Source organism: Cydia splendana, chromosome 3, assembly GCF_910591565.1.
Source record: "Cydia splendana chromosome 3, ilCydSple1.2, whole genome shotgun sequence".
Classification (NCBI taxonomy): Eukaryota; Metazoa; Arthropoda; class Insecta; order Lepidoptera; family Tortricidae; genus Cydia; species Cydia splendana.
In genome coordinates this window covers 24,575,156-24,601,882 of record NC_085962.1, presented here as the reverse complement: position 1 = coordinate 24,601,882, position 26,727 = coordinate 24,575,156, and the positions used below count along the sequence as shown (strand labels likewise).

The window sequence follows — 26,727 nt, the reverse complement described above, 5'->3', positions numbered from 1 at the left end:
AATATCCCTCTGCTTGATAGAAGTTTCTGGCATAGAGTATTCACACTACGGGATGGTGGGCGGTAGGGCGCTACCGTCGTCTTTCAAGGTCGAGTTCGATGCAAAAAGAGTTCCTAAAAGATCGTCTTTCTCTTTTGCGCTGTGGGCCAGATTACCATCCGCATTTCACACTTCACAGTGGTGGTAAATACGACTGACAAAAGTTTCCCTGCTGCCTCAGTTTCGCCACTGAGCGGGGGCCCTTACCATTCTGTCTGATTCGACGGCCTAACTTACGTTGTAAAACGCTTAATGATAATACTAATGAACTGAAAAGGTTGTTTGTTGTTTTATTTGTGGATAGGTATGACACATATATATATTTTTGGAATGGTCTTCTCACTAGCTTTTATTTGATATCCATATTATTGTAGTATTGCTATTTCATAACTGCTCATCTATAAGTTTCGTTTCCAATATAAATAGAATGCTTAACGGCGCAGAAAAGATCAACATTCCTCTCAGACCTCCAACAAAAAGGGGCCAAACTGAAAACCAGCGCTGGACGCCAGTCTAGCACATGCTGAGCTTGGTACCCACGGCCAACATGTCTTGCTAAGTGTAATTACCTATGTATAGAGTAGACAATAAGTTAGTACTTAACCTAGAATAACTTAGTACATACTTATCATAGAATTTATATGTAGGTATATGGTTTGTATTCCTAATATTTTTTCTACCATCAACTTATCATGTTTTGGCAATGGAGCATTCCATGCAATTGTCTACCGTTTGTCCCGTAGAAATGCAGATTTTCTGGAAATTTGCAGGTATAAGAGTTTCCTTTTCTATGACAAATGGTCAAACATGCACGGAAAATTAATCGCTTGCTTTAAATGGCGAAAAAAAAAGTCGTAACACAGGAAATAAAATGCGTTTGTACGGGACAGCTCGTGGAATGCTCCAATAAAGTGATTTCATTTCATATCATAAACTGATGAGGGCATTCAGAGTGTAGCCTTGAGGTTGCCAAGCCAAGCAACCAAGTCAGGTGTCACGGTCTTCAGGTCCTCAACAGGCCCAGGAGTGGAGGAGGAGTGGAGTAGGCAGCGTTGGAAGATATGCTAAGTGGTCTGCATTCTGCATTCGCAAAGTGGGAAAGCCGTCTACCTCCATTTGTGTGGCTGAATTGCAGCGGCCATGTCCGGTTCTCAGGCGGCACCAGATTTTCCGAGGAAGGTCAAACCCTTTTGGTTTTTTAGTTGGGTCAGATATACAGCAACTCCGAGCTGCCGAAGCTGACCATTCCGCTATCCACCTATCCGAAATATTAAAGCTGCTCAGGCTCCCAGCTGTAGCACAGGGTCGGCGGGCAGTCGGGCGGCAGAATTCCTCGTGGACAAGCATTGTGGGGTTATTCGTGATATTCTCAGCCTCCCTCTTCAACGCCTTGAGTCGTCGGATGTGAGGAGGGGCAATGTGACTCAATGCCGGCAGCCAGTGGCGGTTGTAGATCGGATAGTGCCTGAGATGCATCGCATGGTCTCGTTGAGCTTAACGTCCAATCTATGGGTATGTGCACTTTCAAGCCTCCAATATGTTATGACTGAAACAGAAACAAATTATATTAGATGAGGTCAGGCGCAGGCTAGTACTTACAGCGGTTCATTGGCAAATTATGTGAAATTAATGTCACTTTTAGAAAGCTCTCGTTTTTAAGCCAGGGGGATTTTTTTGTTACAGTTGTCCAAATTATCGATTGAAAATAAATTGAATTTTGTTCTAGTAATTATTTATCCGTTATTAAAGTTGTATTATGTATCAAGTGTAGTTCTGTACCACTTGCGTCATAAAAACAAACCAACCAACACCTTATTTATCAAAATGTATCTCAGATATTCTATGCTAGGGTAATATACGACACAAACATACCCACACACATACATAGGCTGCTAAAATCATTCCCATAGTCAGGTATAGGTACAATAGACCACTTTACCAAACACAAAAAAAATATTCCAGCTGCCAGCAGTAAAGAAACCAGCTTCTACTCCCAAGCCCTAACAATATAAATAAGTTTTTGGCAAAAATATAATTTTTGGTACAAGCTTTTATCGCTGACTGTACTTTTCTTTCAACAGGCAACTAATACTCCATGAGTCCATTCTAACAACACCAAGCACAATTAGTTTGCGTTGTTTTATCACAGTGTTCCCATGGCCACCTCATGTCTCCATCATCAGATCAGCTCCATGTCATCATAATATTGCAATTGTCATCCGATTTACATATTGTTATGTATGCAAAATTTCAGCTCAATCGGAAATCGGGAAGTGGGTCAAACTTAGCTGTCAAATGTATATGGCCAGCTTTAGTGCTAACATAACTGTTCCTAGTATTCCTATATTACCTACATGTTATAAGTAAGAATATTGTACGAGTAGGTATTATATTTTTTATAATCTTAGTAGAATAGGTACTAATACAATTTATTTGTATTGAATAAGGCCGGCGCCCCACTGCTGCGCACGCTACATCCACGGCCCACGTTTTAATACAAACCGTGGGCAAGCCCACGAAATTTTGTATAGGAACGTGGGTCGTGTACATAGCGTGGGCAGCAGTGGGGCGCCGGCCTAACTCTTGCAGGGAATTTGTAAGTTACTTGTGGGTATGGCTACTTTATTTATTTAATTTATAAACTTTATTGCACAAAAATATAGAATTACGTAAAAATGGCGAACTTAATGCCAAAAGGCATTATCTATCACCTACTAGTCAACCATAGAAACAAATATGTGACGTTCCACGGCAAAAGGTACCTTATGGCGGCTGGCGCTTACGTCGCATAGCGCCGCAATAATATTGGAGCGGCGTTAATAGTTAATAGCGTAAGCGCCAACCGCCATAAGGTACCTTTACCCGTGGGACGTCACATATAAACACTAAAGGTTGGTGCAAAAACCAATCAAAAAGCAAATGCAGTAGGTATATCTTAGATATACATACTAACATAAACATACATATATGTTATAAAAATAAATGTACTAATATGTATATGGGATGATAGACACTAGACGAGACATTTAGCAGATAACTACCGAGCATGACTACTCAAAAAACAAATTTTCTTGGGGCTTGTCTTACAGGTAGAGGGAGTGCATTCCATAGATAGGTTGCCTGAACGGCAAAACAATCATACATAAAACGGTTATGAAGAGGAAGGACTTAAAGTTTAAGTGAGCGGGACATCCGGAACGGGCATAAAAACTAAATACTTATTAATAATATTTTATCTTTATGTCTTAGATTTATGGCATAAAGTGTGTCTTTTTCTTTTTCAATAAACTTTTATTCTTGCTACAAAACCAGCTTCTAGAATATACAAACAGAGTAAAAAAATATATAAGTTTTTAAAGTGAGGTCTACGGGTTTCAAAGATTTTAATATTTGTTAGAACCCTTAAGTATGCACTTTTTATGCAGTGTGAATAAATGTACTTATGCATAGGTACTGTTGTAGTGTAACTTTTACACATCCTTGTTGCCAAATCAACTTCCTGCAATTATAGTAGTGATAGAACAGGTTTTTAACAAACTTTTGTCACTTAGTAGAACATAATAGATAGAATGAGAAGAAATAGATATTAAGTGTCAATAATATTAAAAGGCACCAGAAACTTTTCATGATTTTAGTTTAAGAAAGGTGTACTTACATCTTCAATCCTTTCTTCTAGATCTTAGAACTTGTGTGCACTGTGCAGCATTGCATTTTGTATCTCTGGGTTCCGAGAGGCTCATGAATCTCCCTGTAGGTGTAGGCGAACAGGGGATGCTGAGTTATATATTTGGCTAGCATTTTCTTGTGCGCCGAAGCATCGACTGAAATTAAACATATTCATGACAAAACCAGTTAATGATCAAACGAACTATAACTTTTTCTATAAATAAATTAGAGAAACTTACATTTTGGGTGGCATTTCCTTTAGTTTACACAGCAAATCAGTATTTTTCTTCGACTTGGTTTGTATTTTCACTAAATTCACTGAATCATGCGCGTACGCGATGCTTGTCAATGTCAAGTGAATTGTCAGTTGAGAAAACACGATTATCCGTGCATGTTATAATGTAAGTCAATTTGTATAAAGCTGTCACTCATTTAAACATTTTTCAATTTGGAAGTGTAGTAATAAAACTAACTATTCGTTTTCAAACATCGTCCGACACACGTCCGACATTTTAATAAAGCCAGAGGGGTTACCGCGAAAACCGAAATTCGCAAATTGCGGGGATCTTACTCTTTTACTCCAATGAAGGCGTAATTAGAGTGACAGAGAAAAATGCCCGCAATTGACGATTTTCGGTATTGGCGGTAGCCCTACAGGCATTAAATGGATTTTTCATAAACTCTAGGCATAGACAATCTTGGTCACTTACGAATGATAGTGGATAACTTTATACGATATCGACGTGGTATTCTTATCGTAACCCGTAACCATGTTCAGCAAAACGATAAAAATACGACTATCGTTAAAAGACGACAGTAGATTCCACGCGCAATATGATATAACCTTGCTAAGCCCGCTGGAGGCTCTACAGATGAAATTAAAAGACGAATTGCTATTACAAGATCTGCCATGGAGAAGTTGAAGAGGATATGGCAGGACAGAAATATCACCAAAGCCACCAATGTTCAATTAGTGCGGTCTCTAGTATTCCCTACATTACTGTATGGTGCTGAGACGTGGACAGTGAAGGAGCGAGAGAGACAAAGAATCGACGCACTCGAAATGTGGTGTTGGAGACGAATGCTGCGAGTATCTTGGACACAACACCGTACAAACGCCTCCATACTTGAAGAACTTAAGGTGAAAGAGAGGCTCTCAGCTACGGTCAGAGCGCGTATCCTCAGCCTCAGATACTTCGGACATGTGACGCGACGTGGAGAGCAGGCCATGGAGAGACTTGTTGTCCAGGGACGGGTCAATGGCTGTAGGTCAAGAGGACGTTCCCCAATGCGTTGGACGGATCAGATAAAAGCCCTTACCAACACCCCACTTAACACATGTGCCAGAGAAGCATCTGCCAGGGAGAACTGGCGTAGAATCGTTCGTCGTTTAACGTGACCACGACTGCTCTGCCAAGAGTAATTCGACGGAGAAGAAGAAAATAATAAAAAATTACAAGTAGGTTGTGTTTGATGCACCAAATGAACTTGCAAAAATGAAATACTAAGAATAAATCAAGAATAAATACTTCTTAAATATCTAACTATCAAACCTTCTTACGTCAAACAAGACGTCTGATATTTGAAATTAAATTGTCACTGAACTTATCTAATGTCATATTCTTCAAATAAAAATGCCGTTGTTAGATGCTCGTGGTTATTTCAATTTGTGGGGCTGTGTAAAAGATATGGTGTACCAAACGGAATGTGAAACTGCGGACGAAATGAGACATTAAAGGCTAATTGCTGCTTTTGACAATCTGCGGAGGCAAAATGACGAAGAGCATACACTATCGCATGGGCAATGTGCGCGGGCTCGGGTGCGGGCTGCGGCGTACATTATAAGACACGGAGCTACATTTGAACACCGTATGTGAAGAGAAGATAGTGTTAAATATTGGCAAAAAGTAATTATCTAAGAAAGTAATAAAATTGTTTGTAATATTTTTGCATTCATTTGATTTATTTGTCATTTATGCGTCATTCATACATCATTGCGATTCTGTCAACGATCGGAAAAAAGCGTAAAGTCCCGAGCTTTCCCGACGGAGATCCTTAATCTAGCCGTCATGTGCACATGCTATAGGGTTATCACCACAGTTAAAAAGTAGAAAATTTGGTATTTTTATTTTTTACTCAATTAACGATTCTTACCATTACTAATCTGCTCTGTATCACTTAAACGACCTAATACTTCCGGGAAGGATCGTAGTGCCTTTCCACCCTGTATATTATATTATAATTATTATTATTACACGTAAATTTGTTCACGAAGAAACCGTGTACCGACTCTTCATGCCATTATATTTTTAATTTGCTGTTATTCTCTACAAATCGACACTAAAAGTATCAAAATATCAAAATATGGAGTTCCGTTTGAGAAAGAAGCAAAACAATTTTGTCTTTGACAGTAATTGAATTATTGTGTGATTTTGAAAGCTAGACAATTCAAGATTTATATTGTTACTCACAAAGACAACACAGAAATTCAATCTCAAATGTAAACCTTCGAACAATTTCCATACATTGACGACATCACTCAAAATTCTTCTTCAAGTCAGATGCCCGCTGGGGCTGCACCGGAGCACACGTATAATTCTTCAAATAAAAATGACAGCTTGATTTGACATTAAATCATATACGCACACGAGAAAGTATACCAGTAGATAAATTGTATTTCAAAAAATAGGGTACATAAATATCAGCTCGCGTCTCCTTTAAATTTGATTTGCTGTTATTTACGGGTCATAATGGTTGAAAACCTCAGTAAACTATCTTAAAACAATACGATTACAGTCGAATTTAAGTATTATGTTCCTTCAAATCAAAACTCGCTTAAAATGAAAAAAGTTTAAAGACATCCTTTACTGATTGGGATTAATTTTCATTTTGCGTCATTTTAAAAACGTATTTGACTTCTGTACGTCAATTAATTTTGATGACAATTGTAATCTTGTAATATGTTATAGAACTTTTATCTTAAAATATTGCCTATTGACAGGAAGCGTTATGTAATTCGTATAAGTAATACCTGAAAGTCTTGTACCTAGATCTGTAATAGATATGAGCGCCGCGCCGGCGCGCCGCCGCCGCCGACAAAATTTTCGCGCCGCCGCCGCCGACGCTGCGCTATCGGCGTGGCATCGGCGTGACCTTGTTAGATAGTACTCCTTTCAGAATCAGAAATATATATTTTATTTAGTTTAGATCTTTAACAGCGCCAGTCTGAATAGCTCATAGACATTCAAAAGGTATTGTAAGTTGTAACTTATTGTATAATAAATAACTAAATAAATATAGTTTTTTTTTAAATAAATGATAAATAATTATAGGTCCATAAAATTAAAAAATATTGATGGTAAATTCAAACTTTTCTGTTTGGTAACCGCGCTAGTACTGTTAGGGCAACGAAATGACTAATTTTGCCAGCTGGCTAGCTCATCCGTCATCATCTCGGCCATAAGACGTCCACTGCTGAGGCCCCCTTGGACCTCCATACGTACCGGTTGGAAGCGACCCGCATCCAGCGTCTTCCGGCGACATTAATACGGTCGTCTGTCCATCTTGTGGGTGGACGTCCTACGCTGCGCTTGCTAGTCCGTGGTCTCCACTCGAGCACTTTTCGACCCCATCGGCCATCTTCTCTGCGTGCTCATCCGTCATTCACCGCGAATTTAATCATTGCAAGCATGGATTGAATGTCTTTAAAAGGGGTTAATTTCAGATATTAAGTGTTTTCACGCCCAAAGGTCCGGCCGTTGGCTTCGCACGGAATCACGGAAGGGCCTCGGAAACGGAATCTGGTCTCATATAAGCTTGGCCATTGTTCAAATTTCAAGCTTTGCTTTCTCGCAGCCCAATCTTTGGCCTCGCATCGCTCGCATAGAAGTAAAACGCTATCTGAACCTCCAAGTTTTCGGCCCTGTTTGGAGCCTAACTTTCGGCCTCACTTTTAAAATAAATGCTTGGTCATTAGATCTTCTCCGATCTTAGCTTCACTGCAGCACGGCCTTTAACCTCGCACCAATGCACCTGCAGGAAAGCTCCAGGTCTTTAACACTATGGCCTCGGTCTTTATCGGCCTTCGGACTTGCTTACACTGGACCTATAGTTCAATTCCAAGCTCTGCTCTCTTGCAGCTTGGCCTTCGGCCTCGCACAGAGGCGCGCCGTAATCGGCGCTCCGGGCATTCGGCCGTCAGCCAAGCTCACACTTGGCATTACCTGCAGCTTCTGGCCTCGCATGGGAAGGCGTCGGAAACAGGTCTTCGGTGTTAGGTGGAGCTCGGCCCTGGACCTCACTTTTTGACATAAATCTGTTTTTTGGGTCGTAATTGGTTAATGACGGAGCTTGATTTTCCTCACTTCGTCTCTTTGGACTGTCGACCAGACGTTTCCCTGATACAGTCAATCCGCTACTTTTTACTAAGCACAAAAGATAAGGGCCTCGCAAAGATCTTCCGGCCAGGGCCTCGCCAAGATTAAGACCGCCTCTGATGCCGCGCGATACTGTTCATACTTTATAAAACTTTTTTCGTACCTTTATTGAATAAATTTTGCTTGAAATTGAAAAATGCACTTATTTTATAACTTCCTTACAGCAAAAACATGTTAACGGGTAAAATTTTGGTTTGAATTCGTTTTTCATTAATCAAAGGTGTTTCAAGGCCACGCCGCCGATTCGCCGCCGCCGCCGACCGATTTTGACCGGCGCGCCGCCGCCGGCTAAATGCCTATCGGCGCTCATATCTAATCTGTAATACCATGGATTGCGACGAATAAATGATTATGATTATGCCGTTCGTTCCGTCTATATGTATAATGCGTGTACGTGCTGTTCTCTGAAAATCTTTAAGAAAAAATAACGGCTAGACCAGCACCTAGTACTAGCGAGTTTTTGCGGATTTGGAGACCGAGATAAAGCTTACAGGCCAATACCGCTGTGGCCTGGTTATTGTTATGTATACCTATGTATCGAATGTTTTTAAAAAAAAATTACTATAAAAAGCAATGTTTTATTTCGATTAGGTCTACATTTTGTGCATATTGTATATCTGAAGTATTTTCGTACTAAACTTGAAACTTTCGTTGAAACTAAATAAAATAATTATTCCTAATATACAGTCACCTGCAATTTATGTTACACAACACACAACGAAGGCTGCAAAAATATCTGACACGATCTTATTTGTAGAACCATAAGAGCATGTCATATATTTTTGCGGCCTTCGAAGAGTAGGTACCGGTCATTATCACCAACTTTGCCCGCATTTAAAAAAAAACACGAATTTCTCAAAAAAAAAAACAAATCGTAATTACTTTTTTTGCTCAGCACGTCCATTGTGATCAAACGCATCAGTTTATTTGAAGAAAAAATATTTTTATCGTGTTTTTACCCATTTTTTTGCGTTTTAGAGGGTGGGCAAAGATATCCGGAGTTTTCGCCAACATTGCCCACGTCAATTTGGTATTCAAATACAGATCGTATGATGATGATGTCTAAGGATCACTGGTTTTGGGCAATCCTACCATTCCCTGTTAATAACTTAGCGATAAGTGTAAAAACTTTTAAATAAATTTGCTGGGCAATGTTGCCTACCCGTTTTTGCTCATTTCCATATAAGGCTCGCCTAAGCATTTTACAAAGGCTAGGGTTGTCACTTTTGAGAAAATCTGTTACAATAGTTTAATGGCCAAAAATATGATTTTTGCTGTGTTTTTCATTAGTTAACGGGATAAAACATCTAAGTAAAGGATAATAAGACAAATTAAATACAGTATATATTTATAAACTTACTTTAGTGTACAAACATAACCTTATTTTACATGCGAAGTTGGGTAAATTAGATGAAAGTGACAACCCTAATCCGTTTTTGGTGGTGGGCAATGTTGGTATGGATGCCAAATCACCGGATTACTTTGCCCACCGCTAAAACTCGCTAAAAATTACAAATTAAAGATATCTTATTGATACTGTTTTAACACCCCCTGGCACTGATTAAAATAACCGACTTGGTTTCACATTACATCTCAAAACTTTTTGAAGTGAAAATTTCTTTAGCGGCGTGTAATAGTGCCCTTGCGGCCTATTTGCTGAATAAATGTTGAAGTTTGAAGTTTGCATGCCAAGTTTCGTGCTTTCTGCCGGATGGGACAGGATTTAGGATGGGTCAGACCAGGACCGCATTTTTGCAGGTTCATCTTTTACTAGCCAGACTCTACCTCCATACTAAATCGAGCTAAGGAGTCGCACTATAAAGAAATATTGAACATTTTCTATCAAGTTGATATACAGGGTGTCCATGCATTAGGGTATTGATATTCAATATTCAATAATTTATTCATAAAATCAATACAATTTTACACGTCAATGGTATTTAGAACCAGTATACAAAGTATCATAACAAATTACGATTTTTTTACTTTGGAGCAACCTGTATGTGTTAGTAGCTCCTGAGGTAATAAATAGTATGACTAGATTTTGCCCTGTGCGCGGGGCCCGAGGGCCCCGCGGTCTTCTTGTAGTTTGTTGTTGGTGCTGTTGTTTTTGTTGTAGTAGTAGTAGTAGTAGTTTGTTTTCCAAAGGGAAAAAGAAATAAAGTTGTACTTTTGCTAGGACGAAAAGATCCGCGTGAAAGCACTACATTCCCGCAGCTCGGCCTGGCCTCGCGTGCTTGGGAACTCGTAAGGGACGCTCCGGGCCTTCGGCCCTACGCGGAGCTCGGCCTTCGTCCTTCGCTGGGTTTCGAAGCTCAGCGTCGGGCCTTCGGCCCGCCGCTTCGCTTATTAAAACAGTTGGGAGGGTTGGTTTTGCTTCGGGGCTTAAGCGGGAAGTTGGAGCTTAAACACGACCCAATAGGAAAAGTGTCTTAGACAAGCGAAACGGCGGGCCGAAGGCCGAAGGCCGTAGGCCAACTTCCCCCTCTCGTGTGACGCTTCGGGCCTTCGGCCCTACGCGGAGCTCGGCCTTCGGCCTTCGCGAGCCTCGACGCTTCGCCGTCGGGCCTTCGGCCCGCCGGCTTCGCTTATCAAGACAGTTGACTTTGTAGAACGCTTGGGGGAACTGCATTCACGCAGCTCGGCCTTCGGCCTCGCGTTTTGGGAGCCGGGGTGGAGGCTCCGGGCCTTCGGCCCTCCGCCGGGGTCGGCCTTCGGCCTCCCGGCCTGAAGCTCGCCCTTCGGGCTCGCTTAACACACTTTTTGTATAGGATTTTGCTTTGTTCGTCATTCCCGCAGCTCGGCCTTCGGCCTCGCCCAAAATTACTGGGGGCGGGGCACGCTTGGATATTCGGGGTGAAGCTCCGGGCCTGACGGCCCTACGCGGGGTCGGCCTTCGGCCTCCCTACTTGGAAATTTGAATTTTGCCCTTGTCGCCCGCCATTTTGGATTTTTCTAAAAAAATTTTTTTACATGGTAATGCTGGGCCCCCTAGCTCGCCGCATGCCAAATCTCAGCGCACTCGGACCAACTTGAAAAATTAAAAAAAAAGTCGGCCATTTTGAAATTTTTTAAATGCAGTTTGCTTTGTTTCGGGGCCCTCTATGACATTTGGTCGAGCACCCCCCACCTACCTCGCACCGTTTAAAAGTTGCCATACAAAATTAAAATGACCATTATTTCCGCCATCTTGGATTTTTTCCAAAAATTTTTTTTTCATAGGAATCTAGAGGCTTCTATCTCTCGCCATGCCAAATCTCAGCGCGCTCGGACCAACTTGAAAAAAAAAAAAAAAAAAAGTCGGCCCGTTTGAAAATTTTTAAATGCAGTTTATTTTGTCTCGGGGCCCTCTATGACATTTGGTCGAGCACCCCCCACCTATCTCGCACCGTTTTAAAGTTGCCATACAAAATAAAAGGGGCCATTTTTTCCGCCATCTTGGATTTTTTCGAATTTTTTTTCCCATACGAATCTAGAGGACCCCGAGATTCCGTGACCAAAATTTCAGCGCGCTAGGACAAACTTGAAAAAATTAAAAAAAAAAGTCAGCCATTTTAAAAAAAAATGGCGGCGTCAAAAACTGCCAGGGTCCCTCTATGACATTTGGTCGAGCACCCCCCACCTACCTCCTACCGTTTGGCCGGGCCGTCGAACATTTTTCTGACCGGAAGCGGTAGGCCAAAAGTCGGAATTTTCTGAAGTCACGAGAACGCCCTCTATACGACCGTACCAAAGTCTAACACCCCACGAACCTCCTTCTGGGAGAACAATCATGTCAATTAATCAGTCGTGTTGCAGCTTTAAATAAGATTAATTATTAATTATTTAATTATTAAATTAAATTAAATTAATTAAAACTTTCTTCGACCGTTTTGATTATCTTTTTTATTTATGCCATTAGTAAGATTCTGACTTTTGACAAATGTCATCATTGCCGCACATTTTCAAACAAATTGTCAAAAGCACTGCCAATGATTAATACAGTATATTTCTTTTTGTTGTCGATTATTGGAATTAACTTTTGTTTGATAATTTAATGTTTTATCTTTTGTTCTAATTAAAAAGAAATTACCGTTAGAGCATTTCTGAGAAGTAACCCTATGTGGGATTTCAGGGTTTGTCCAATGGCTAAGGTCACCCTGTATTTAAAAACGTAAACGTTAAAGTTTTTGGGATATATGTATAGTAGACTATTTATACTCCACATTGATACCATAAGAAGTTAATAAAAATGCCTGAAAGTTAGAGAGGACTATGGAGGAGATTACTGTTTACTAGCTTTTGACTTAACTCCTGGCCCCTGTTTCACCAACGTGACAGGTGCGACGAATTGTAAAATCACTGTTGCTGACGTCACAGGCATCCATGAACTACGGTTACCGCTTACCATCGGGCGGGCCGTATTCCTGTTTGCCACCATCATTGTATTATTAAAAAAAACTTTATGATATCGGAAAAAAAACAGATATTTCTCTTGCTAAGTTTATGACAATTGTCACAGAAACACTGCAATTGTCACGAAATTCCGACATATAACTCATTACCTGTCAAGAATTACCTACAATTCTTCTAGATCTTTGACAATTGTCAGAAACTTCACAGGAGAAATATCTGTTTTTTCCGATATAATAAAGTTTTTTTTAAATAATACAATGATGGTGGCAAACAGGAATACGGCCCGCCCGATGGTAAGTGGTAATCGTAGCCCATGGATGCCTGTGACGTCAGCGCTAGTGATTTTACAATTCGTCGCACCTGTCACCGATGTGAAATTGGGGCCTGGCCTCTATTTCACTACGGTGGCAGGTGCGACACTTGTCGACATCACAGTTGGTACTGACGTTACAGGCCTCCATAGGCTACGGTAACCGCTTACCATCAGACGGGCGGTGTGCTTGTTTGCCACCAACATGTTAATAAAATAAAAACTCCATTATATCGCCAAATACTAAGTACTTATTTTGCGAAGCTAATGACAATTGTCACAAGAAACACGACAATTGTCGGTAATTCTTGACAGCAAATGACTTCTGTGTAACACTATATGAGTAAAATGAATATAGGCGTGGAATCGAATGTATTTGCAGCCAACAAAATGCCAATGTTTGTTCAGCTACCTGTTCACCTGTTTAAACTGCTTATTATCAATTTAGATCCGGATTTTAAACCTGGCTGACATCGGATAGCCATTTATATTGATGTCAATGGTGTTGGTGAATATTTTAATTCATTCGGGCGAAAACCGGAAGGTTGGTTGGGTATCATAAAATGTTCATGGAGAGAAATTGTAAAGGCCCCAGTACACAATGGGCCATTGCCGGCCACTCCAAGGGACGCAGCCATGCGGTAGAATGAGATAGCAATATCATTTGCTCCCTCTAACGCATAAATGCGTCCCTTGGAATGGCCGGCGATGGCCCATTGTGTACTGGGGTCTTAAGATATGGTATTGTAATCAACAACTGCAAAGTTTTTTTTACATCGGTTTGTGGCAAATACTGTTTAGTTTATCTTTATTTTAAAACGAAAAATGTCAACTTGCATGTTTTCTCCACTGTACACAGAATAAGTAATGATGTTACTATATCTCATATGTTCAGAATATTACTTGAATAAACTTATTATCCTATATAAAATGTGTGTTTTTATATTTCTAAACCCAGTTTCTAAGTAGATTGCACATACATTATAGTCACATTAAAATTCCATTTTGCGAAATAAAGAATTCAACATTTAACTTTGCAAAAGTAGATAATTGTTATTAGAATATTTTCTAAAAGCAATAAAAATAGATTAGGTTAGATTCGAGCTACAATGACATTAGGTTGGGTTCAAGGTAAGGTTGCAGGGCCTCAACAAGGGAAAAAAAGGGGGAGGGACTGTTGGCCTGGATAAGTGAGCCAGAACTCACCCACTACTCCCTACTACTGCCGTAAGCAGGTAATGAATTCCCAATGTATTAGGTATAGGTTTAATAAATTATAAATATATTTCATTAATAACATAATAATATACAAATATGTAAAAGCATAAAGTAATAAATAAGCCTACAGTAATCACGTATACCGGTCCCACGGATGCGGATGTTGCTTACATAATCTCGTCTGTCAAGGAGTTTCGGCAGGAAAGGCCTTGGCAGACTTAAAAATTTCCGAAATGAGGGTTCATACCTACCGACTGGAATTGGTTTCATGGAGGTATCAGATGGGTTAATGTAGGGTAACTGATGTACACCTTGCTAACATAATCTCGTCTGCCAAGGTGTTTCGGCAGGAAAAGCCTTGGCAGACTTATATATTCATGAAATGAGGGTTCATACCTACCGACTGGAATTGGTTTCATGGCGGTATCAGATGGGTTAGTGTACGGTAACCGATGGTCATCTTGCTTATAATCTCGTCTGCCAAGGTGTTTCGGCAGGAAAAACCTTGGCAGACTTATATATTCCTAAAATGGGGGTTCATACCTACCGAATGGAATTGGTTTCATGGTGGTATCAGATGGGTTAGTGTAGGGTAACCGATGGCGACCTTGCTTACATAATCTCGTCTGCCATGGTGTTTCGGCAGGAAAAGCCTTGGCAGACTTATATATTCCTGACATGAGAGTTCATACCTACCGACTGGCATTGGTTTCATGGTGGTATCAGATGGGTTAATTTAGGGGTCCCGATGGTCACCTTTGAGAGCGTCTGCCAAGCACTTCCGGCAAAAAAAATAGTGGCAGACTTCGCTTTTCTGTGTCTACATGTAAATTTCTAACTGCTGCCATAACTACTATCTCGGTATCAGATGGGTTAAATCAGCCCCTTTTTTCGCACCGGAAGTGGCCTTCTTTTTCGTACTTTCGGCAAGTTCCGCCGTGGCAGACTATCGAATTCGGACTTAGCATAACTTTTCTGGGAAACCATTGTGCATTTCATCGTGGTATCAAGTCGGTTAAAAATTTTGCGGCCGGCTCTTCTACTACAGCGACTCAACGACTTTAAAAAACAATTGAAAATAGAACATTGTTTTTTTTTTCTAAGTGGCCAGTGTTTTCGAATAATGAGACTATGCTTGTAACAAAGAGGTATAACACATGTCAAATATACGTTCCTAAGTATGCAATTCCCGAAACTTTCAGGGCAACCTACGTATTGGTTCCGAAAAACACAATATTTCAGCTATACTCATAAGATTTAACATAAATAATTGCATTTTATTATAGCTAGTTTAAAACTCGCGCGAAAACGCCTCGCACGACATTTGTGACGTCACCATTTGGTTGGTGGTAGGGTGGTAGACATTGTTTACATACTTACAGTTAGGAATTTCCCTTGAATCCGAATGATATTGTTAATTCAGCACCATATATTACGATTAGGAATGATAAATACATTACAAAAATTTATCACAATAACTCATTTTAGACAAAAACTCTCACACGGTTGCAATTTAAGATGAATTATTTAGATACAAGTAAATTTTGAGTGAAAATCACCGAGCGCCGGTTTTACTTTTTAATTTTTCATTTTTTCTAGTTACGACAGCCAACATGGCAATGATAGTTCCATTCAGCCAAATAATTAAAAAAGTTTGTTGGTGAAATATCGTATTATTTAGCATTTTATTTAGATAATTACAAATAGATATCTCCTTTATATCGTGTAATAATATTTTTTGGACGTAATAAATGTTTAGTGGCGAAATAACATTTTTTTTGCACCTTCGAAGTCTTTGGTGAGAACGTATGGATTTCGGTCAATGAGGTTGTCTATGTTGCTCTAAGAAATATGTTATGGATTGATGACGTCACTGTTTGGAACGCTTCTGATTGGCGTTTCAGTAATAATGGCCGATTGGAGAATTTTGCAGTTTTATTTTATTGAATATATTAATAATCCTTCAGTTTATACTGAGATTGGGCCATTTTTTAGAATCATATTAACATATATGTTTCTTTGAAACCATTATTTCCGTGATTCTTTGTTACTTGCAACAGGCCTATTATCACACACACACACATTATTACGGGCACCATCCCTTGAACTTGCTATCAACTTTGTATTTTTGGCCCATCTCGGCAGCCCGTTCCCCGGACGAATGGCAATGTTTGCCGAAGCCGTGAAAGTCAATCTGAATAATATAACTCAAAAAGAAATTTAAAACAATAAAATACAAATTATTAACACGATAATCATACGATAATACTAATTTGATTGATAAGTCATTTATGGCATTTAAGTCACTCGTATGGTTATAGACTAAGGTTGAGGTTGACAGCACTTTTTATTTTACTTCGTGTAATAAAACGCCGCAATAACTGTATACCAACATGACAAACATAAACATTGGTTATGTCTGTAGCACCACATCAAATAATTTTGTCTGTACCACCACCGAAACGAAACTAACCGAGAGTTACCGAAAATGGTCGATCATCGTAAAATGAAGCTTGTTATGAAATTTAAATACGCATCGAAAGCGATAGTTTTTATGCTCTAGTCTATTCTCATATTTAGATAATAGATTTAAACAGTTTTTTCTCATCATACGTGCGTCGTATTCGAGATACGTGTCAAAAACTTTTTTAGAAATTTGTAAGGCGCCATCTCGCTTCTTCGCTCGTTTTTTATCCCGTTCTGGTTTTTCGATTTTATATATATGATTGGAGTCTATCTGTAAATATACTGGGTCAAGCAAATCTTGTCAGTAGCAAACGGCGGCAAATTTGAAAAATCGCGGGTGAGCAACACTGTGTTCGAATAATTCGAAAATCGCGTGTCATCTGTGTTTTATCTGTGGAATGCGGATCGTGAATGACAGCCATCATCTTGTTTGTTTACATTCTGAATCGTTTCTATTTCATGAGATATTTCTGCTGTGTCACCATTAAATATACCAATATATTAAATAAGATTGTGCATGATCTTAAGCAAAGCTAAGGTGCCTACAATGCGCACAGTGCCAACTGTGAAATCGAATAAAATATTAAAATCCAGTAGGACATCTACCTGCGGAAGCAATGATTTTATTCATACATTCTTGTTTAACGGCATAGTCTGCTTCTAATTTTATTTTGAGATCTTCAAATTTGTTAATAATTTTTATTATCATCGTTTTTACACCGCTTTTAAATTGTCCGTCCATATTAATAACAATTTCAAACATTTCAATAAACTGCGAGTGACAACTTGAATTGACGTACGTAGGGCGCGCTCAGCGTAAAAAAAGTTTTGGTTCGATGTACATTGTACATTGCTGCTTTTCTTAGCGCAATACTACTCTTGGAGTGTTGCCCTACTTTAGTTTGCTTTACATTGCTACTGACAAGATTTGCTTGATGCACTATATTTAAATTGACAATTCCGTTCTTCACTGTCGTTGTGTTTTTTTTTTCACAATAGAGCACATAGAGTTAGTAAAGCGTATAGAGATAATAAAGTCATTTAATATTTATTAACAGCTATGGCCTCATCTATGTATAGATTTTACTGAGAGTATCTGATTCGTCGAAACAATATTCCTTTTCATTAAGTACTTTTACATTTATGTATTAATTGTATACCTACAGTATGTATATTTTTGAACGGATCGGTGAGAGCAGCAACCAGATCCCGTTCTGAATGAATGAATGAATGAATGAATGTTTCTTTATTCAGGCAATAGACCTGTTAGTTCTGTTAGTAGTAGTTCTGTTCTGTCTGTTACTTCTGTTACGAAAAAATCATTTTGGAAGACCTAGATCAAACCTAGATCCCATCAAAAACATTACATGTAAAAAGGTGCAAGTCTCGCAACGCTTCTACTACAAAAAAGTTTTGAGATGTAATGTGAAACCAAGTCGGTTATTTTAATCAGTGCCAGGGGGTATTAAAACAGTATCAATAAGATATCTTTAATTTGTAATACATATAATGACCTGGCCATCGCACGGCTGCATAATGACATAAGGATCATCGTCACCTATTACATATAAAAATAATTCTGATTGAACATAACTCTAGCGCTAATTGCAGTTTGAGCATTACACGTATTTACGAGTACGGTACGAGTAAAGCATCATGTGCGATTGCCAAGTCATTATATGTATTACAAATTAAAGATCTCCTCCAGGGGCGTATTTACCCTAGGGCCATCCGGGCCATGGCCCGGGGCGCCAACCCCGGGGGCGGCATATGCCGCCCCTGGCGGATTGCATTTTGTTTTTCTTCCTTGAGTTCTGGGGCGGCGAAACGTGCCAATGCCCGGGGCGCCAAATTACAAAATACGCCCCTGATCTCCTCTCGGTATTTTACTTCGACAATCTGGGCATGCCCAACTTGTCTTTGCATCCATTGACCAGTCTTCGTAGGCCTCCTCGGAGATATTGACACATTGTAAGTGGTAAACTTTATTACACTCTGCGCAATATATTTATCGAAGAATCTTCAATCAGTAATCCGCAGCCAGCATCACAGGAAAGTGCCATTTTTGCCCCAAACTTTTGACGTTGTATGTAATATAATACAGTAAAAATAAACACAGTGTGGCGTAAACAATGCTAAAAACACGGTTAATGTTAATAAGATTTTACAAGTTGTTCGACTCCGATTGCATCGGCCTAGGAGTATATCATTAGCCGAAAGGGCGTAACCGCCGGAAGACTCGTAAGAGTAAGGTTCGTTGCGTTTAATGATTGTTCCAGGGTCAGACCCCTTACCGATAGGTTTGTTTATCCAAACCTTATCGCCAGGTTTATATACCGGTGGCACAACTACTTTGTTGGTAGGTCTCAGTATCTGTTTGAGGCGTGCCTTTTCCATGTTCTCTCTTACGTCAGGCTTCCACAGATCGAAAGTAGTGCGTATTGGCCTTCCGAACATCATTTCGTAGGGCGATCGCTCTATTGAGCGTCGTGGGGTATTGCGGTATCCTCGAAGGAAGCTGTTAAGGCGTTCCTGGAGGTCAAGGCTTCTGTCACTGGCTAGCATTCGCTCCTTAAACGTGCGCACTGCGCGCTCCGCCAATCCGTTCGTTTTTGGGTGATAGGGTGTTGTTTTGATGTGCGTGATGCCTGAAACTTGGCAAAAATGGTTAAAATCTTCTGAAGTGAATTGCGGCCCGTTATCACTTACGATATATCTTGGTGTTCCAAATGTAGCAAATATGTTCTTTAATCTCTGCATTGTTGCCCTCGTCGTTGTAACGTTCGTTGGTACAACCTCTAGCCACTTCGTATAGGCGTCTATAACTATTAGCCATATGTGACCCAAGAATGGCCCCGCGTAGTCTACATGTAACCTGTGCCAAGGCTCCACTGGTATTCCCCACGGAAACACCGGAGCTTCATTAGTGTTGCTTCTGGACTGCTGACATAGACTGCACCTTTTTGAGAAAGTTAATATTTCTTTGTCGATGTTTGGCCAATATACGTGAAGACGTGCCAGTGACTGCATAGCTGTGATGCCGTTATGGCCGTCGTGTAGCATTTCCAGGATCTGTGGTCGGAGTGTTTCTGGAATGACGAGTCTTCCGTTCCAAAGTAAGATTCCGTCTTCGTATGATATCTGGTCCCTTTTTTCATAAAACGTGTGTAGCTCGTTGGAAAGGTCTTTCTTATCTGGCCAACGCGTTATGATATAATTTTTGATAATGTTGAGCGTCTTGTCTTTGAGTGTTTGTTTTTGTAGCTCGTGTTTTGTTACGGGAATGTTCTCGAGTCTTAAATGCAGTAAGTGGGCGAATTGCGGTAGCCCGGTTCTTTCTTCTACTGTTGTGTCGTTGCATGCGATCGGTAGTCTTGATAGTGCGTCGGCGGGGGTGTTCTCTCGTGCTGCCTGGTAATGGATAGAATATTCATAGCTGTTTAAGATCATGGCCCATCTAAGGAGCCGGTTGCTAGCGATTTTGGGTGTTTCTCGATCTTGACTGAAAATCCTTTCTAGGGGTTTATGGTCAGTTAATAGGATGAACTTTCTACCATAAAGATATTGGTAGATTTCGTGACGGCATACACGATCCCCAATGCTTCTCTGTCGATAGTCGAGTATCGTTGTTCGACGTCGGAGAGTGTTCGCGAAGCATACGCCACGGGTCTCATCGTCTCGTTGATTTTATGAAATAAAACAGCACCAACTCCCTTCTCTGATGCGTCACTGCTGAGATATATCGGTTTGCTTTCGTCGTAGTGTACGAGTGTGTCTGATGACGTCAGGATGTTTTAGAGTTTGTTCGTTATTCTTGTGTTTTCTTCGGTCCAGTTCCACCTTTGATTATTTTTTAGATGTCTGTACAATGGCGCGCATCTCATGTGAAGGCTGTCTATGAAACGGCCATAATATGTTAACGAGCCTAGTAGTGCTCGGAGTTCCGTTGTGTTGGCCGGAATAGGCATGTTCTTAATTGCATTGATTCTTTCTTCCGTCGGGTGTAGACCGCTGACGTCTATTTTATGTCCTAGAAAGGTGACACTTTCCTGTAACCAAGCGCACTTATTTACTTGGCTTTTCACTCCGGCGTCTTGTAGCCTTTTTAGTACCGTTTTTACGCGTGTTAGATGTTCTTCTAAGTTATGGGCTGTTATAAGAATGTCGTCAAGATAACAAACAACACCATCAATGCCACTGAGGATCTGGTGCATTGTCCTTTGGAAAACGGCCGGCGCAAAGGAAATTCCAAATGGTAAGCGTTTGTAGCGAAAATAGCCCTTATGTGTTGAAATCGTACTAGGTAGGTAGGTAGGTAGCTAGGTAGTACTAAGGGTGTCTCATAAGTAATGTCGGGTTTTGTACCTAAAAACTTACTACACCACGATTTGTGCAAGTCGTAACCTGTTACGACAATTATCTAGTTCTATAAAGAGTGAGATTGTCGTACTATATTTAAGTCATACTGTCTTAGTTAATAGGGAATATTAGGCAAAGCTCTGCGTAGGTGGCACCTTTGTGGCACATACAGTAAACAAACCATATTGACACATCACACGTCACGTCAATCACATGGCCTACCGCGAAACAAGAAAATCGAAATTTCGTTATCTAATCTCTCTATCACTCTTGCATATTCGAGCGATAAAGAGGCAGATAACTAAATATCGATTTTCGCGTTTACCGGTAGGCCCTTGTTAACAAACCGCCTTGATGCATCAATGTCATATTTTATTGTCTGTGAAAACTTGTCAAAAAACAGTTTAAGGCACAGTATGTATAAGTTAGTCTATGAATTTACTGAGTCGGTAGTGCTGCACTCTGGCGGCAGAACATTGCAGTAATATCCCCTATTAACGGCGTAACACGTTTTGACAATAAAAAGTATGGAGGGCGACAAATACGAAATTCGTGTATTGTTGAGACATTATGGGAAACAAAAATTTAAAGCAGCTGCAGCAGCAAGAAAAATATGTGAAGTTGAAGGGCGAGACATGTTAAATGAACGGACGGCACAGCGTTGGTTTAATCGTTTTAATAGTGGAGATTTGACCCTTGAAGATCGACCGTGCTCTGGTCGGCCACCCGTGTGGGATATTGAGGCTACAAAGGAAGCTGTTGAAAACCACCCAGTACTAGCACTCTTCGATTATCGGACTCACTTGGACCTTCTAAAGACACTATACATCGCCACTTAAAGTCATTAGATATGACCTATAAAAGTTGTCGAATAGTGCCCCATGAATTAGACGAAGTTCAGGCAACACGACGAGTAGAGGTTTGCAAAAAACTCCTTGCCCTGCCGCAAGGCGATCGTTTTCTTAAACAAATCGTTACGTGTGACGAGACATGGATTTTTCTCAAACATGCAATGAAATATTGATGTTATGTTCCTTATAATAGGCTGCGAAGTATGACGTTTCAGGTGCGGCTAGGACAAAAGGTCGTTAATGGAATTTCATACACATCTTGCAGGCCTAGGCTAGAACCAGCTTGGAAGGCAAAACAGAGTGCAACTGGTATGGATCCCAGGGCACGAGGGATTCATAGGCAATGAAAATGCAGATGAACTCGCCAGAGCCGGATCTGTAAGTAACCTTATAGGTCCGGAACCATTCGTGGGGCTCTCACAGGGAACCATCACAACGGCTATTAAAGACCATACCAAGACCAAACACCAGGAAGAATGGGATAGTCTGACGGGTCTAAAGCATGCAAAGCTCTTTATGCAAGGAATAGACTCCGGCTGGAGCAAAAAGCTTTGGAAACTTAGCAAAAGACAACTCCAAATCATAACGGGGGTGTTTACTGGCCATTACGGGGTCAAAGGATTTCTGGCCAAGATGGGACACTCTGACAACACCGATTGTCGTATGTGTGGCGAAGAGGAAGAGACAGTAAGACACTTAATGTGTGAATGTCACGCCCTCGCCAGACAAAGAATGAAGGACTTTGGAGCAGGATACCTGGAACCAAAGGACTTTAAAACGCTACCCATGAGCTCCATCATCCGACACATGGATATGGTGGGAAAAGCTCTTGAGTAGTTGACGGATCTCTTCTAGGGGGTAACTGCACAAAAGATCCCTATGGGTCGAAGTGTATCCGCAAGGGCCCCCGAAAACAATAAGATAAGATAAGATAAGGCCTAGGCCGGCAAAGTCCTCTTTTTTAATTTTCATTTCACAGATATTTGTGACACAGCATCGTGGCATTCATCCATTAAAAAAAACTAGAGGCAGTATTTGCTTTATGGTTCGTAATTACACTCTGCCACTACGCCTATAAAAAAAAAAAACAAAAAACAATGTTTGCTATAATTTGCAGTTTTATTTGTATAAAATCAACATGAACTTAATAAATAATACATTCTATAATTTTATAATTTTAAATTATAAAGGACCATGGGCAACTTTGTATGGAGCCTGGACCCAACGCCAACAGAAATGAGAGTAAGGTCATTAGATAGGTATTTCTCTGTACTTCATTTTGTTCTATGGGCACCAATCGGAATTCCATTGCAGAACTGAGGTAATAAGGGTGACGACATTTTGGCTAAACTACCAATATCTCAGTTCTGCAATGGAATTCCGATTGGTGCCCATAGAACGAAATGAAGTACAGAAAAATATCTATCTAATGACCTAACTCTCAACTCTGTTGGTTTTGGGGCCATTTTGACGCATAGTCCTTTAACTACACAAATAAAATCATTTAAAATATTTCATCTAAACGTTAGCGGTAAAAAGGTCTACTCAAACATGCGTAGTTATATTTTTTAAATTGTTATGGAGGTAAAGTTGAAAAATATTCATTCTGTTTTATTGGATTTATGGTGCGTTGTTAATTTTTTGACTTTAATATGAGTTCAGACGAAATAATGAAATTAATATTAATTGTAATCGTAGGCGTTGGAATTGGCAGCGTAAGCAGAATTGATTTTAATAACTTGCTGCTTCTGCCGCCAAGTCAAAGACGAAGTATGTATATGGTTGCTTATGGCAATTTTATTATTTGAGAAACTAAGAAAAATGGCTTACAGTTTATTAAAAACAGTTTTGTGGCATATTTTAAATGAATGTAACTACAAATTCGTCAACACTGTGGAAATTATACTTATTTACTCCGTGCATAAAGCAACGATGTATGTGAAACATGATATCAACATGAAAGACTATGTAAACTTATGTGACGAAAACGACAGTCAGACGGATACAAGGCGAAAAAAATCAAAGATACATGAAAATATACGGGTAGTAAAAATACACGACTCGTGTAAAACATACGCGTGATAATGATATAGGTACGTGTTGGTTATATTTTGGGTGTACTTTACTTTTAGTTTTTTCTATAAATAAAACTTGGGTTTCGTGGATTTTTTATTTTATTTACCTATTTCATTGCATGTTTGAGAAAAGCACTATACATACCTCGGCGGGAAATGGGGTTGCCCGCGCACAGACCTATCCGGCCTCGCTTCGCTCGGCCGTCTATATGTCTTCGGCCGGCAACCCCTTTCGTCCCGGCCTCTGTAGTAATGTACTATACATGAACAACCCAGACATGGCGCATCAGTGGTTGGACAGGAATCAACTACCTGAACCTGTCGCGAAAAGAAGTCGATTTGATTCAAAAGTCTTGTTATGTGTCTGGTGGAATTATGAAGGTTTGGTGTATTTCGAGATAATTCCAGAGGGCCGAACTATCACTGCCGAGATATATTGTGGCCAACTGACACGAATGTATGAGGTTTTATCGCAAAAATATCCAGGTTTAGTAAATCGAAACCAGGTGCTCTTACAACAAGACAATGCTAGACCACATACTGCGAAAGTTACACGGGCTAATAAGATCGATGAACTTTGTGGTATTGAACTCCTGCCACATCCAGCATTTAGTCCGGACCTTTCACCGTCAGATTACTATTTATTTAGATCCATGGCAAAATTCCTTCGCGGGAAAAAATTCGAGTCAAAAGAAGATGTTGAAAATGCAGTGCGGCAGTTTTTTGCATCTAAGCCCAAAGAATGGTTTTATCAAGGACTCAAAGAGTTGGCTGAACTGCAGGCACTGGCAGTTACCCTACTTGTACTAAAACTTAGACATTTATTATTACTTATTTCTGTGACTTCTACGAAACATGAGCAAATAGGGGATATTACTGCAATGTTCTGCCGTCAGAGTGCAGCACTACCGACTCAGTAAATTCATAGACTAACTTATACATACTGTGCCTTAAACTGTTTTTTAACAAGTTTTCACAGACAATAAAGTATGACATTGATGCATCAAGGTGTTTTGTTAACAAGGGCCTACCGGTAAACGCGAAAATCGAAATTTAGTTATCTGCCTCCTTATCGCTCGAATATGCAAGAGTGATAGAGAGATTAGATAACGAAATTTCGATTTTCTTGTTTCGCGGTAAGCCATGTGATTGACGTGACGTGTGATGTGTCAATGTAGTTTGTTTACTGTATGTGCCACAAAGGTGCCACCTACGCAGAGCTTTGCCTAATATTCCCTACCTATTGATTAATACTGTACGTTCATTACATTTTGTGTCAGAAACAAGCCTAAACGTCAAAAACCGAGAAATGCCGAATCACAAACTTAATTTAAATATTATTCCTTTTTGTGTCGTGCCTGCCCAGTCTACAAGTTTAAAATACAACAATTGCGACTATAGTCAGACCGTAAAAAGTCTGCAGCGATTTTGATAGCCCACGCGCAGTGCAAGTGTCATTTTAAACGTCAAACTTCTATGAAATTATGACGTAAACATAACACTTACACTGCGTGGGGTATCAAATCCGCTGCAGACTTTGTTTGGTGCGACTTTATATTAGTAGGAGATCCCCCATATAGCCGACCTTCACCAATCTGTCTGACGGATGAAAATATGAAAGAAAATATGTTCCAGAACATAAATAAATAGGGTTGCCTAAAGAAATATGATCAAGGGTATTTTTAATAAATTTTTGAAAAAAATTTTTTTCGGCAAATTTCACCGATTTGTCTGACGATCGAAATGAGTTTCAATGGAAAGTATACAACTTGTACAACATAAATCATTTAGGTTGCCTATCTTTTTCCGGTCACTATTATGTGGTTGCCGTGTTTAAAGAGGTGATTTTATATCGATAATTGCACTCATCTGTCTGACGCTTGAATTATACATCAAAATGATGGTAATTTTATTGCAAATACAATGGTATAGGGTTGCCTACGAAAATCCGGTCACAAATGAGGGTTGCCAGGCTTTTAATTAAAATAAGAAGGGAAGACTTTTAGCAATAACTCATAAACGGCTGAACTGATCAAGTTAGTTTTAATTTTATTTGATTGAGTTTTTTAAGCACTATTTTCATGATTTTTTTCATATTTTTGGACAGATTTTTCAAAAGTTAGAAGGAGAAACTTGTTTTTTTTTTTCTAAACGATTATTTCCGAAATGATTCACTTTATCAAGAAATGTTGTTTAAAGACCCCTATTCATTTTGAAAGGCCTATCCAACGACATCCCACACTATGAGGTTGAAAAGATAAAAAAATTGTCACATACATTTTGTTTCTTTCAAAGCGATTATTTCCGAAAATATTCACTTTATCAAAAAATGTTCTTCTACAACCCCTATTCATTTTGAAAGACCTATCCAACGACACCCCACACTATGAGGTTGAAAAGATAAAAAAATTGTCACACACAATTTTTTTCTTTCAAAGCGATTATTTCCAAAAATATTCACTTTATCAAAAAATGTTCTTCTAAAACCCCTATTCATTTTGAAAGACCTTTCCAACAACATCCCACACCATAGGTTTGACACGAAAAAAAAATCCTCACGTACATTTTGTTTCTTTCGAGGCGATTATTTCCTAAAATATTCACTTTATCAAAAAATGTTGTTTTAAGACCCCTATTTATTTTGAAAGACCTATCCAACAACACCCCACATTATAAGGTTGGAACAATAAAAAAATTGTCACACACATTTTGTTTTTCTCGAGGCGATTATTTCCGAAAATATTCACTTGATCAAAAAATATTCTTCTAAAGCCCCTATTCATTTTGAAAGACCTTTCCAACTATATCCCACACCATAGGGTTGCCACGAAAAAAAAATCCTCACGTACATTTTGTTTCTTTCGAGGCGATTATTTTCTAAAATATTCACTTCATCAAAAAATGTTTGCTAA

At 39.6% G+C, this 26,727-nt stretch overlaps 1 protein-coding gene and 2 long non-coding RNA genes across 3 annotated transcripts in view; 2 read left to right on the top strand and 1 right to left on the bottom strand.

Moving 5' to 3' along the window:
* The window catches only part of LOC134789394 (uncharacterized), a 485,188-nt gene that overhangs the window by 285,378 nt on the left and 173,083 nt on the right, over positions 1–26,727 (top strand). The gene's annotated exons all lie outside the window — the stretch shown is intronic.
* The window catches only part of LOC134806705 (uncharacterized), a 61,143-nt gene that overhangs the window by 21,520 nt on the left and 12,896 nt on the right, over positions 1–26,727 (top strand). The gene's annotated exons all lie outside the window — the stretch shown is intronic.
* LOC134789412 (uncharacterized) lies at positions 1,448–4,130 on the bottom strand. The gene is made up of 3 exons (XR_010144057.1): positions 3,945–4,130; positions 3,695–3,860; positions 1,448–1,585 (listed from the first exon to the last, which is right to left on the bottom strand). It is a non-coding gene; the product is annotated as an uncharacterized LOC134789412 (long non-coding RNA).